The sequence below is a fragment of the Vombatus ursinus genome, unplaced genomic scaffold (genome assembly GCF_900497805.2).
Source record: "Vombatus ursinus unplaced genomic scaffold, bare-nosed wombat genome assembly UNPS02000577.1, whole genome shotgun sequence".
Lineage (NCBI taxonomy): Eukaryota > Metazoa > Chordata > Mammalia > Diprotodontia > Vombatidae > Vombatus > Vombatus ursinus.
Window position 1 is genome coordinate 2,221,744 of NW_020940355.1, and position 15,561 is coordinate 2,237,304.

Here is a 15,561-nt window from a genome sequence, read left to right on the forward strand (position 1 = left end):
CTTTTTAGTTTCATTGATATATTTTTTTACCAAAATAAGCATTTCTAGATTTTCATTTTTCCCTCATTTTTCCCTGACCATCCAGGCTTCTTATATCTTAAAGATTTAAAAAGAGAAATCATAGCAACACAATTATCCAGCATATTACTCATGTCTGAAAGCATTATACAATATTCCATACCCATAGGTCCCCAATTCTCCAGTAAAAAGAGAGAGGTGCATTTTTTCTTCTATAGAACCAAGCTTAATCACTTTAATTATGCAGTGTTCAGCTTTATTTTATTGTTCTTTTTATTTGCAATATTGCAGTCATTCTAAATATTGTTTTTATTTCATTTATTTTCTTTCTTCTTTATTCAGAAGAAAGAACAAATTCCGTCCTCACCATCACAAATCATGAAGTTGTGTTCCCTATATTTGGGAAAATTTCAGGGGTCAACACATTGAGTGCAATAGATAATCCTTGCCCTGGGAAAATGACCTTCATGATCATTATATCTCCCCTGCCGAGAAAGTATTAAACATTTATTTCCTAGTTCAGCTTACTTTACTCATCCTCACTTCATGAAAGTCTCCCCAACACTTCTCTATTATTTGTAGTTCAGTAGAGTAACATTCTATTATCATTCATATGCTACAATGTGTTTAACCATTTCACTGTCAAGCACATATCTTATTTACTGTTCATTGTAATCACAGAAATGGGTATGTATGGGACATTTCTTTCAATCTTGAACTTCTTGGCTATGTGTCCAGTGTTGAAATCTCTGGGTATGAACATTTTAGTCACTTTCTCAACAAAATTCCAAGTTGCTTTCCATAGTGGCTAGACCAATTCACAACTCCACCAAGTGTGCCTGTCTTTTCTATGCCCCTCAGATACTGACGTTCTCATTTATGTCATCTCGTAAAATTTCTGGGTCAGTATTTTTAATTTGCATATTTCTCTTATTATTGATCTACTAAGCCTTTCATTTAATTGTTAACCAGTTCCAATTTCTCTTTTGAGAATTGTTTATTCATATCCTTTAACCACTTATTTTTGGAGGAATTATAAAATGGAAAATGACTTCTTGGTTCTGTATATTTATGTTAATTCCTTACACATACTGTATATTACACTTTTATCTAATATATTTCTAAGTCATTTTCCTTCTTATCCTATGTGCACTGATTTTGTTCAAGCAAAAGCTTTTCAATTTCATGTACTGGAAATTGTCTGTTTTATATAGTGTGTTATCCTTTATTCCATGTGAGATTAAAATTTCCTCCCCAAGTTTTGTCTGTGAAAGATACTACTTTCCTTTTCCTCCATTTTAAAATGAGGGGACCTATTTTATTCCTTCACATTACATTATTACTATGAAGATCTTACAATTTTCCTCTTCATTTATTTAATCTACTTTTTTCCATTGATTGACTCTTCTGCTCAGGAGCATACTGGTAAAGGTTTAACAATCAACACTTTGGGGAAACAGAAGTATGCGTGATATATGTTTGAGTTTATCTGCATTATTAGCATTTTATCCATCACTTTCTTAACTCTAGACAATCAATAAAGCAATAAATTAAGGGCTTATTTGAAGCATTTGCCATTCTTTAGTTGTAAATGCTCACACTAAAAATTTAACTATTGGCTTTCAAGAGTTTGGACAAAATGACTCCAGCACACCCCTACTTCCATTCCACTTCAGCCCCATATCTGATCTTGACATTACCCATAAATGTTCTAATTCCATGATCAACATGACTGAAATTGATTTATTTAATCATAACTTCCTAAAGATCCACCTTGCTATATAACTCATTTTTCTTAAACTTATACTACATCATCACAATGAAGTCTAATCTGCTTACCTTCCACTATTTTCTTAGGTCATAACCCCTGTTTTTGCTTCACTTTTTTATCTTCCAAATTCCAAGCATTTAGTTAACAAGTTCAGCCTTATACTCTCCTCTACTATTGAATAATCCCTTGATCGCTTGTTCTATTGATGTTCATGCCTTGCCAAACCGCAGTCCAAATTATGGCTGCAATCAGCTTCCTCTGAACCTACTTATATGCTACTATTCTAAAAAGAGCTAGATGAAGTCATATGCAAACCTGCTGACTGAATCTATTACCAATTGAGGAGTGAGAGCATTCTATGCATGAAAGAGAGCCAGGGGAAATTCCCAGGGTCAGAAGATGGAGTGTCATGTTCAAGAAACAGCAAGGAGGCCAGTGTCTGTTTTGAAGAGTACATTATGGGGTGGGAGTGTAAGGTATAAGAGACTGGAAAGGTGGGGGGGGGAGTTAAAGGGATTTGAATGCCAACCAGAGGATCTTATATTTGATCTTGAAGGTAATACAATATGCCACTGTAGTTTATTAAGGAAAAGACCTTTGTTTCAGGAAAATAACTTCGTTCATTGAATGGAAGATTAACTAGAGTGGCGAGAGACTTGTGACAAGAGATGGACTAGCAGGCTATAGCAATAGTCCACATATGAGGATGTTTATGCATAAGCATTTTTAGGATAGTTTGGCATAAATTAATTATAGTTTATCAAAGATAGGTGGTTTTGCATCTAGTAATACAGTCATGTCATATAGGTTGTTTTTGTTTTCATTATAATTATGTGAATTGTTTTTCTAATGTTAAACCCATCTTTGTATGCTTGGTATAATTTTAAGTTGGTCATAAAGAATTTTAAGGGTTGTATTTCCATTGTTTTTTTTTCCTAAGATTTTATTTAACATTCTTGTTGCAATTTTAGAGAATTTGGTCTATAGTTATCTTTATTTTATTCCTGCTTTGTTTAGGTGTTAGGACTCCATTTGCCTCTTAAAAGAAGCTTAGGAGAGTAGTTTCTTTCTCAATGTTTGAGAATAATTTTTGTAGTACAGGTATTAATTGCTCTTTTAATATTTGATAGAATTCACCTATGAATCTATTTCTTCCCTTTTGTGGATCCTTTATCTTTATTTCATATTTTGTCAGTTGAGGTATTTTAGGCATTTTCTTTAGATTCTCAGTTTTACTAGAATATAAGCATAATCTGGTCTGATAAATGTTTTTATATTGCCTTTATTGAGATTTCATCTTGTTCAGTTTTTTTAATCGGTGATTTAATTTTCCTCTATTTTAAAAACCAAGTTTGCTAAAGATTTATCACTCCTCTTACTCTTCTTCAAGAACCTAGTTTTAGTTTTTTTCCCCCATTTTGTCTATTTCTCCTATAAGATTCATCATTTTCTCTTTTGTTCTGAATTTGTATTTGTTAATTTGTATTTTATTTTTTCCATTTATTTTGGTCTTTTCCGCAGTTTTTATATTATAAATTATTGATAACCTATAAAGTGGATCATTCAGATTTGCACTACTATTTTACTAAAGGTGAAATCAAATTTATCTTGAAAAAAAACACATCTTTTTGTGTTTTTTTTTCTTTATAGTTGACACAGGCATAAATACCTAAGATTCTTATAGAGAGGAATTACTCATGATCTGAAAATTCATATAGATGAAGCCTTTGGAAAGTAAGCTGAGTTGGACATGGTATCTTTTTCTGTGTTCTATAAAGTATGGGTCAAAGAGGCAGGCACCTTTTGGTCACCTAATAAATGCCTTCTGAATTGACAGCACAAAGGCAAGGATAGAAATATATTGGGATTAGGGAGGTAATTAAAGACAGTTGTGCAGAATCAGGATTTGAACTCAAAGTTTCTCTCACAAAGAAGGCCAGCTGGGCCATTAAAACATTATTATACCTAACCATAAATTAAAACCTGGACATAAAAAAATAAATAGAAAATACATTTCTTACACTCAATGAGGTTAAAAATTCTGGAAAAAAGAGAGAAGAGTAAAGGAGTTCAAGGAACATAAACAAATGAAAAAGAATTAAGAATAGTTGTAAAATAGCATACAAATAAAAAGTAGCATAATATAAATAGAAGTCATAAGAGCTAGAAGGAACAGAGTAATGGAGTTCTCAAATCAAAGGGATCTGTTTAATGAATGTTTTCTGGAGAAAATGAGTTTTGAGCAAGACAAACAAGGAAAAGGTCCTGAATAGACAGAGACCAGTGGGAAGAGAAGCAGTGGCTACTAAACTCTGCATCCCATGACTCCCCTTGATCACTTCTGTACCTATATCTACAGCTTCCAACAAAAAGGCAGGAATGTAGGGATTGGGAGAGGAATATGGCCAGATTTCTATCAGGTTGAAAAGATTTGTTGCCTATTTAAGAAATTGTTGTTTTTTTTTTTTTATTTGCTCTCTTTAAGTTACAAGTCCTCTAAGACTGAAGTTAAAATATGTCCATATTAGAAAGATAAATGAAGAATTAACATGAGGCAGTAAGGAAGGCAACCCATTGCAAGGATGAGAATGAATCTATCTAAAATGAATCAATTTCCTTTCCTCTGAACAAGATGCTCAAATCTCTATAGGCTTGGTTCAGTAGAAATATTGTGGATTTAGAATCAGAAGAGCTGAATTCATGTTCTGACTGCCATTGAGTAATTATTTGACCTTGAAAGAGTCACCTCTCTGGGCTTAAGTTACTTCATCTGTAAAATGAAAAGGTTGAATTATGTGATCTTGACGATACCTTTCAACTCTGTATCTGTGATTCTAGTTTAAGAAATGCAACACTAGAACCAAAAACTTCTAGGATATCTTTCTTGGTTGGTCTCGTTTGCCCTTGTGTAAAGGGTGATGTTCACCAATCCATTTGTTGCAATAGATACTGATCAATAACATTATGGTTGTGCTCATTCCATCACAGCTAATGAACCAATTCATTCAACAAAAAGCTGTATTTCTCTCACCTTAGGCCTCATGTCCACCTATAGGGTGTGATTAGGTCTAATAGAAATCCATTGATTTATATTGAGCATTTCTTTGCTTTCATGCAGAATTCTATAAACCACTCACTCTCAATTTTGCAAAGAAAATGGCATATTATTTCAGCTTACTCCAAACATGAAGGAAAGGTGTTTATAAACAACTTATCTAGCAAATAATTTTCAACTCAAATTTGGGATTAAAACAAACAAAGCCCCAGCAAAAAACAAGTATAATCAGTTTCACTGATTTGCTCTTTTCAGACCCAGCAACTCAGCAACATCCCCTGTACTATTTTATTTATCTTTCAGGTTACGCTTCAAGGGAAGAAATTAAGATTTCTGCTTAGAATCATTTAATTATCAAACTAGAAAGAACTTTAGAAGTCCAATCCTTCATCTAACAAATGAGTTGACTGAGGCCTATGCAGATCATGACCATTGGTCCCCATAACAATTTCCCTGGATCTCACTTTCCTCACACATTTTCCATATCTTCCTATATCACGAAGTATATTGTTTTGACTACAGTGGGCCATTAATAAATATGGATAACTTGATTTTATAAAGGATCATGACTAGAAGTCTTTTGCAAACTTATATAACCGTATAAACACATGCATATGTATATATGTATATGAATGTCAATATATCTCTAATAAAATGACATAATCACAGAATAATATGGACCCTCTAGAATGATTGCCACATCGAAACATAGACAAAGGACCAGGGCTTGCAGAAAATTGCAGAATCCTTTTTCATGATATTGGGGAAGAGGAAGAGGAAGAGTGGATTTTCTCAGCACCTAGTTTACCAGCCATCTACCCTTGGATATAACCAGCATTATATATTCATGCAAAAGTTTCTCTTCTAAGGTAGTTGTTTTCATTCATACATATACAAATACATATATGTGTGTGTGCATATATATATATATATATGTACCATATATACATATGGTAGTTGTATATATATTTTATATATATATATATATAAGGTACTCCTAAGGTAGTTGTTTCCATGTGTGTGTGTGTATGTACATATATGTGTATATATGTATGTATGTGTGTATATTTATATAGAGATACACATGCATAGATATCTCTCTATATATATCTGTATATCAGAACGTGCCTCAAAATAAAGGTTTTTAACTTATGATTCATGAACTTGCTTGTTTCTTTTGTTTGTTTTGATAAATGTATTTCAATACAATTAGTTTCCTAGATGCCCATAATGTACACAGGAAAAGGTAAAAAATCTCTGATCTAATTTAGTTCTCCTCTTATTCTAATCATATATTTACAAAGTAGGGATATTTTTAAATAATAAATAGTATTTTTATATAATAAGAGTATTATAATAATAATGGTAATTTTATATAATAGTAGTATTATTAATTAAATAATAAATAGTATTAATTATAATAAACATTTATATAGAAATTTAAGGTTTACAAAGCCCTACAGACAGGTACATAATAGTAGATACATAGATAGATAGATAGATAGATAGATAGATAGATAGATAGATAGATAGATAAAGAGAGAGACAGACAGACAGATAGATAGACCGATAGAATCTTTCTCACAACAATCCTGTTGGGCAGATGTTATTTTTATCCACATTTTATAGATGAAGAAACTGCAATTTGGAATTTATTTCAGGAATTTTTAATGTATTTTCCTATTCTAATAACCATCTTAAGATCAGAGACTGATGTGTTTTTATTTTATTTTCCCCAGCACCCAGCCCAGTCCCTTGTGTCGAATAGATGTTTAATAAACATTTGTTCAATTAATTGATTTGAGTCATTGATCTCCTTCCATCAATTCCCTGGAATCAACATTTTCTTAAATCAGATTATCTTCCACTTATCCTCATTCTGTGCTTTCTCAATACTCCTGTCCCTGAGTTTCCAAAAGTTGATAGTGGGACCAGCTGCTTTGAACAAGCCTCATTCTCTTTAACCATTTCTTATTAGTCATGTTTTCTGACCTATTTGTTCTTATATCCAGAGCACCTTAGATCTAAACTGATCTTTTTGATCTCAGTATTTTTCTTCTTTTAATGAAGCAGTCTACCTTGGATATCTGTAACATTTAAGCACTGTGTACAACCTCCCTGCTAAATGAGTATGAGCCATATGAAGTGATTAGTGTGAAGTCTCCATTTCTTTGCAAATACGTATTTACATGGTAAAGTTTATACCATCTGCGAAGGCATTGCAACTCCAACGGTCCAGGAGTGATAGATCATGGTTTGGACTAATCCTGGAAAATGCCGAGAAAAAGAAAAGAAGAAAGAAAGTATTCATGGTTGAAATAAAAAAGGCCATTCTTTGGCAAAACATAAAACACCATCTGTTGAAATAACTCGGGTTCAGGGTTGTGGTGCATGGCATCCTTTGTTGCTGCATCTATCAGGCCTTTCAGGACATGAAATGATGACAGATGAATGTCCCCTGACAAACAGCAAGAGGGAATTGCATTTTGATGTGCAGCTTCTTGGTAGTGAGCCATCTAAACACAACCAGAATGGGAGACATCATACCCATTTAATGGACTGAATTGATTGCACAGGGTCATTTATTTTCTAGCTATACACAACTCTGCATGTATTCTGGTGTGCAAGCTTCCAGTGTTGCTTAGCTTCTAGAGAAGATGAACTCCAAGCCTGTAACTCACCCCAGGTGTACCAAAGTCATTTATTTCCCTATTTTCTTTGGTGACATGCACAATTAAAAGTTGGCATATTCTATGACTTTCTCCTGTTTCATTTTCCAAAGAATCCCTCTCAGGACATTTCCACTCATTCCCTTTTTGAAGCACATATCTTGTCACTGTAAATATTAATAAGCATAAAATTAGGCACAAATATCATAGCATCTTTAGTCATTCTCCAAAGGAAACTATTGAATGACTGAAGGCAGCTACTTCTCACAGACCATTAACACAGTTATTTCTACAAACACATAAATATTTGTCAGTATAATCACAGAACAAAGACAGAGATGGGTCTTTCAAAAATGTGTATTTATGAATCATTTTTGGGTCATTTCTTTCCATAAAGTAAAATTGGTTGGATATTTTTTTTCGAGAAAGAAAATACATGGGCAGTTTCTTATGTCATTTATTTCATTTTCATTCTAAATAATCCATTAGACACATGTGCTTAGTACTCTGGGGTGAAAAAAGAGTATTTGAAATATTTACTCTATCTTTACATGTAAGATAGGTAAAAGATATCTATTTAAAAGTTTCTTAACTTTTTTTTTTAAACTGAGCTTCAGAGTATGACCTTTCACTTTCCTCTGAAATACGGGAGACACAAGAATCACTTTTTTTAACCATACTTCTACTAACCAAGCTATTACCAGTTAACCAAGTTTTGTGCTTTCTTTCCAGAGATAACTGGAAACATTTGTCCATAACTGTACTTTGAGAAATCTCACCTCAGACATGAACAAAAATGGCTGTTAATATTGAGAATGCAAGAGATGGACCTACATGGAAACTTTCTAAATATTTAGTAAGTCAAAGAATAAATCAAAGAAACAATTAATAATTATGTGAAAGGGAATAACATCAATGAGACAACATACAAAATTTCTGGGATACATCTAGCATTGTAGGAACACATGTGGGTTCAAATACCTGCAAAAATACATTAACAAAATAAGAAAATAGGGCAAATAAAGTGAATGGAAAATGAAAAATTAGAAAATTGACAAAACTAAAATGAATACAAAGGAATATTGAAAATTGGAGGAGAAATAGATCAAATGGAAAACAAAGATTATAGAAATGATCAACAGAACCAAAATTATTTTTAAAGACAAATAACACAATCAACAAACTCTTATCTAGTTGAATTAAATAAAAACAACCACAACAGAAATCCTATATGGTATCTTCCAGCTCTAAATCTTTGACCCTATCAATAGGAAATTATCACAAAAAAAATAAAGTAAAAGGCAATGAATAAGGTAGAAATGTAAAAAGAAACATCAGGACTTTCTATGCATAATTGGGTGCTAGCAAAAGAGAAAAATAAAGCAACATAATCTTGGAAATGAAATTAAAGAAACTATATGGGACCTAGGAAAAAAAAAAACCACAGTACAACCTTTGGCCCTTATAGGTTTATTGGTAAATTCTATTAAATGTTTAAAGAGGAATTATTACTTATGTGATACAAATTATTCTAAAAAGAAAAGAAAAGATTTCAAACAAAGAAGACAAATTGATTTCATAAAACAAATATGGTCTCCAAATAAGAAAACCATAGGGGCATAAGGCAAATAAAAATAATTAAAGATCGATACCATTAATGACATTGATGAATTTTTTAAATGAAGGAAAAAAAAGAAATAAGGGGGGGAGGAAAAGAAGAAATGAAGGAAGGAAGGTAACAAAATGGCTACAGCATTATATCCATAATTATACGGTATGAACAATTAGATTTACATTAAGGATATAAGGACGATTCACTGTTAGAAGAGCATTTCAATTAATCAATAGTGTTTTTTTTAAGCACAGTATATCACATTTTATGTCAATAGATTAGGGGGAGGGGAGCTTTTAGCAAAGTACAGCATACATTTATGCTAAAAATCCTACAAAGCATAGACATAGAAAGGCTATCTAAAAGATGATGTGTATGTGTATAAAAGAAAAAGCAGCATTATTTACAATAAAGAAATCCAAGAATCTATTCCCTTAAATGGGTAAGATCCTCATTTCTCCCAATGTTATTTCAAATAGTTGGAAATTAGTCTAGAAATGATAATTATAAAAATAATATGAGAAAGAAATTAAATGGATAAACGTTGATTTTTTCCCTTTGCAGATGATATCATGATTTACTTAAAAAAAAAGATTTAGAAGAAAACTATTAATCAAGTAATATTTTCAGTTGAGAAGCAGGATACAAATTAAATCCACAAAATCAGCAGCGGTTCTATATGGCAGTAATAAACTAAGGTGGAAATCACGGAAATAAGAATATCAATCAAAATAGCTACAAAATACATACAGTGTCTCAGAGTCAATCTACTATGGATCATACATTAGGACCAGATGGAATTCATACCAGGAATGCTGGAATGCCTCAATATTAGGAAAACTTTTGGCATAATTGACCATATCAATAACAAAACCAACAGTAATCATGTGATTATCTCAACAGATGCAGAAAAAGCCTCAGACAAAATACAGTACCCATTCCTATGAAAAACACTAGAGAGCATAGGAATAAATGTAGTTTAACTTAAAATAAGTAATATTTGTCTAAAACCATTAGCAAGTATTATATGTAATGGGGGTAAGCTATAAGCCTTTCTAATAATATCAGGGGTACAACAAGGATGCTTATTATCACCATTATTATTCAATATTATATTAGAATTGTTAGCTGTAGCAATAGGAGAAGAAAATTGAAGGAATTAGAATAGGCAATGAGGAAACAAAAGTATCACTCTGCAGATGATATGATGGCATGCTTAGAGAATCCTACAGAATGAATTTAAAAAATAAATGAAATAATTAACAACTTTAGCAAAGTGTCAGGATATAAAATGAACCCACATAAATCATCAGTATATCCATATATTACCAAAAACAAATCTAGTAGCAAAAAATAAAAAGATAAATTCCATTTAAAATAACTCTACATATATAAAATACTTGGGGGCTACTTACCAAGACAAACTCAGGAACTATACGAACAAAATTACAAAACATTTTTCACACAAATAAATTCAGATCTAAATAACTGGAAGAATATTAATTATTCATAGGTAGGCCAAGTCAATTAATAACATTCCAATTCTTACTAAGTTAATCTATTTATTCAGTGCCATACCAAACTACCAAAAATTATTTTATAAAACTAGAAATTGAGGGGATGCCTATCAATTGGGGAATGGCTGAACAAGTTGTGACATATGATTGTAATGAAATATTATTGTGCTATAAGAAATTACAAATAGGATGATTTCAGAAAAAACCTGGAAAGACTTACATTAAGTGATACAAAATGAAGTGAGCAGAACCTGCAGAACATTGTACACAATAACAGCAATATTGTAAGATGAAGAATTGTGAATGACTTCGCTAGTCTCAGCAATACAATGATCCAAAATAATCCCAAAGGACTCATGATGAAAATCCTGTTCACCTCCAGAGAAAGAACTGATGTCTGAACACAAACTCAAGCATACTATTTTTTTCACTTTCTTCTTTCTTTTCTTTCTTTCTTTGTTTCTTTCAAGTCTTGCGCAAAATGACTAATATGCAAATGTTTTACACGATTGTACATGTTACTTATATCAGATTCCTTACAATCCCAGGGAAAGGTAAGAGGAAGGAGGGAGGAAGTAGCAGAATTTGGAATTCAGAACTTAAAAAAAATAATGTTAAAAATTGTTTTTACATGTAATTGGGGAAAAGTTATTTAAAACAGAAATAATCAACAACTTTCCAATTTCTCAATTTCTTAATCTGAATTGTCTGTTCTAGATATACATACTGGTAAACAAGATCTAGAGATAGACAAGAACTGTAAGTCAGAGGAGTTTCAAAATTCCTAGACAATTGATATTCTTTATCTCTTTGTTATTCTCTGTAACTATTATCTAGCCAAATTATTTTGCATATTTGCAGAACTTTTCTAGAAAGATTTTCAGTGTCCCAGGCCTTTATGCATCTGCCATATTGTCAGCTACATTCCAGAGTATCTGAAATACCTCACAGAGAAACCCTTTTCAACTTGGGCTCTGTGATGGATCTCCTTCATTAGAGGGGTGAGCACCCTTGGTGAATGTCTCTTTTTTTTTTTAATTCATCTTCTATAATTAGATGTTTGTTGAATAATCAATCAATAAACTTTTATTAAGTATCTATTAAGTGCTAGGCACCTTGCTAAGCACCGCGGATACCAAAAGAAATAAATGACTTTCTCTACCCTCAAGGAGCTCACAACCTAAGGGGAGAGACAATAAACAAATAAATACAAACAAACTACTTCCAGAAAAAATAGGAAATAATTAGCAGAGGGAAAGCACTAGAATTAGGAGGGGTTAGGAAAGGCTTCCATTAGAAGATGGGATTTTGGTTGGGTAAAGGAAGCCAGAGAAGACAGCAAGCAAAAAGAAGGAAGAGGAGAAACACAGGCATGGGGAACAAGCAGAGAAACACCTGGAGTCAAGAGATGAAGTGTCTTATTTATTGAACAGCAAGGAGGTCAGTGTCACTGGATCAAAGAGTAGGGAGTAAAGTGTAAGAAGACTGGAAAAATAGGAGGGAACTAGGTTATAAAGTTCTTTGAATGCCAAATGAACATGTTGTATTTGGTGTTTTATATACTCTACATTCAGCAAATTGTGAAACAGTAAAGATTGGATCTATTGTTGAATATCTTTTTACGAAAATCCTCATTAAGGCTTCCATTAGTTCACATGTACGTGAATTTCATCAAGATTGTATACAGATGAAAGGAAACTAGGCATCTAGGTCAAAAGTTGTTGGGTTTTGTTTTTTATTTTGTTTTTGTTTATATATATTGACAAGGTCTGTGGTTTGTTTGGTTGTTTTCCCAGCTTTGGTATCTTACTCTTCTTCAGGTGTCTTGACTATCAATCTTCCAACACTCTCATAATTGTATTATCTCCAGCATAAATCCTTTCTATATAAACTTGATCTAATGTGGATGTTTTTCCTGTCTTTTTTTTTCTCTTCAATAACATTTCTACCTCCTTTATAAGTACATCCAGGACTATGATTATATGTTGCAGAGATAACTGTTTCACTTGCCCTTGGTGTTCAAAAACAATTTGTTTTGCTTGGTGGCCCAGGGGATAGTTCTGGGTCTACAGTCAGAAAGACTTCAGTTCAAATGTGACTTCAAACACTTAGCAGCTGAATGGCCCTGTACAAGTCATTTAGCCAGTTTGCCTCAGGTTCCTCAACTGTAAAATGGGGACAATAATAGCACCTACCTCACAGCATTGTTGTGAGGATCAAATGAGGTAACATTTGTAAGAACCACTTACCATAGTACCTGGCATATAATAGGTGCTATATAAAAAGCATATTCCCTCCCTTATAGGAATCTTTCTTCTCTCTGTTGTCTTCCTTCCATTTTTATCCTTAAGTAGTCTTGGAATTACTTTGCTTAGTTGAACCTCTTATAAAGTTTCAAGCTAGTTTTACCTTCCACTGATTCTTTCTGATTTATCAAACAACATCAGAAAGCTGAGACCCAGAGAGATAAAGTGGTTTGTCTACAGTTGCACAGCTACTAAGTGACAGTAGTGATTCAAACTCAGGGTCTCTGACTCCATACCTGGTGCTATGCAAACAAGTACATATGCTAACTGTATTTCTTTTGGCCTCTATTCCTCTCCCCTTGGAAATAAAGTCAAAGGGTTGTTGACTGAAGCTCTTTGGGGGCTCTTGTGGTTTTCTCATTAGGGAAATATATTTACAACAGTTACAGTTGTGCATAAAATCATTATAGCTGATGTGTTCATTTAATTTCTGTCACGTCCTTATTTTTAATTGTCAATCACTTGTCTAAGTGATTCAAGATTGAGTTGTTTCCATTGTACATCATATCTTTTTATCATTGTTATTATGCCATCTAAATAATCATAGCAGTACTTTTTGTGGTAGGAAAGAACAGAAATAAAAGTAATTGACCTTAAACTGAGGGATAATTAAAGAGATTTTGGTTAACAAATGTAACAGATTAATACCATATCTTAAGAAATGATATATAGTAGTAATTCAGAGAAACAAGGGAAGAAATGCTACCTCCCAAGTAAGGTAAGTAGAATCAGTAGAACAATATACATACTGACTGCAACGAAATATTGAGAAAGTGCTTCTCCCTACTTTCATTGCAAAGGTGAGGAAACGTGGATGTGGAGTATCACAAGAAGCGTCTCCAATTGTTGACGTGTTGTTCTGTTCAGGTAAATTTTTTTTTTAGTTTTCTTTTTAAATCTTTGATACAAGGGATAACTTGATGGGTAGTAGATACAAGGGGTAGTAATATATTAAGAAATTAATATAATATAAAAAGCCACAAAATAAAATTTGGAAAGAGATTTTAAAATCCCCATTCTTCTAGATTTCCAGAGGACCTTCATTCCAACTTGTAGAACTCAGTGATTGAGGTATTTTTCCCCAAGTAATTTTTTTGTAATTATTTGTAATATCAAACAGAAATAAAAGGGACAAGAAATATGTAAAATGTATAAAATTCTCCATGATCATTCAAATCAAGACTGGTAGATTAAAAAATATTTTTCCTTTTCTCATTTCTAATATATGTTCTAACAGTCATGCCAAAAGGGCTAGACTATTATGCTGTCCATTCCAAAAGAAAATTCTATGATATCACAAGAGTGTCCAAAGTTCTTTCTACAACTTCCAGTGAATAGTTTGGGTTCAGTACTCCATAGCAGCTCTAAGTTCTTGGGATGAGTTTGGGTATAGCCTCTGGAGTACTGATTGGACAAGGAGGTTAACCTAAAGAGGAAATGTATCTCCTTGTTTTGCTATTACTTACAAATGTAGCCGTGCCCCAGACTTTGTTTTTCAACATAGGAGATAAAGACATTACCTCCAACTCAACAATCTAGATATCTCTTTGCTCTCCAGTTTACCTGTTCATCTCAGTGGCTGCATTCAGTCTCAACTATTTACTGAGTCCATTGCCCAGCAGGATCTATGTCAGATCCTAATGTTGATTCTATTTCCAAATCTAGCTGCTGCCTTTTTCTGTCTGTGCTGTTAGTGGCCGTGCTGTTGCTATCAGTTGGTCCATCTGTGTAATCTGGGATGAATCCAGACTCATAAGTAGGTAAGAGAAAACCCTAATTCCATGCCATAGGATACTGAGTCACTAAATGCTGAAATGCTCTCTCTGTCTCTCTGTCTCTACCTCTCTTTGTATTTCTGTTCCTGTGTCTCCATGCCTCTGTGTCTCTTTCCCTCCCTCCTTTCCTTCTTTACCCCTCTTTCTTTTTCCTTCTCTCCATGTGTATCTCTTTCCTTCTTTCTCCCTATTTCTTTATCTCTCTATTTCTCTGTTTCTTTCTCCCTGTTTTTCTCTCCCATTCTTTCTTTCTTCTCCTCTCTTTCTCTTTCCCTCTCTCCATCTCCCTGTCTCTGTCTTTCTCTGGCCATCTCTGTCTCTGTCTGTCTGCCTCCTTCTCTCTCTGTCTCTCTCGGTCTCTCTCTGTCTCTCTCTGTCTCTGTCTCTCTGTCTCTCTGTCTCTGTCTCTCTCTCTGTTCCTCTTTCTCTCTCTGAAATATACCTCTGTGGAGGAAGGAAATTGCTGGCTCTCAATATTTCACCTACTGTAAGAAATGAATAGACATATTAGTTCAAAGAGTTTGTCTGAGGTAGAAGTTCTGTAGAGTTATAAGTTTATACAACCTTAGTCTAGGATATTCTACATTATCCTACCTGTCCTCAGGATGGCATATCATTGGTCAGACATTTGAATATCTATAATGATATATAAACTCCCTTTCTCTACACATGCATAAATGAATGATTACTGACCTCATTAGGGACTGTCAACACATCAAAACAGAGGTGGTTGAGCCTGACAAAGTGATTAATTGTGCTGCTGTTCACTCAGATGCACAAAATAAATTGATTTTGAAACATACTTTCAATGTGCTAAGAACACTTAATAGACTATTAG

General features: G+C 33.2%; 1 non-coding gene across 1 annotated transcript; it reads right to left on the reverse strand.

Moving 5' to 3' along the window:
• Positions 1–358: 358 nt before the first annotated feature.
• On the reverse strand, positions 359–518 carry LOC114032084. Its single transcript, XR_003567804.1, has one exon. It is a non-coding gene; the product is annotated as a U1 spliceosomal RNA (small nuclear RNA).
• Positions 519–15,561: the final 15,043 nt, after the last annotated feature.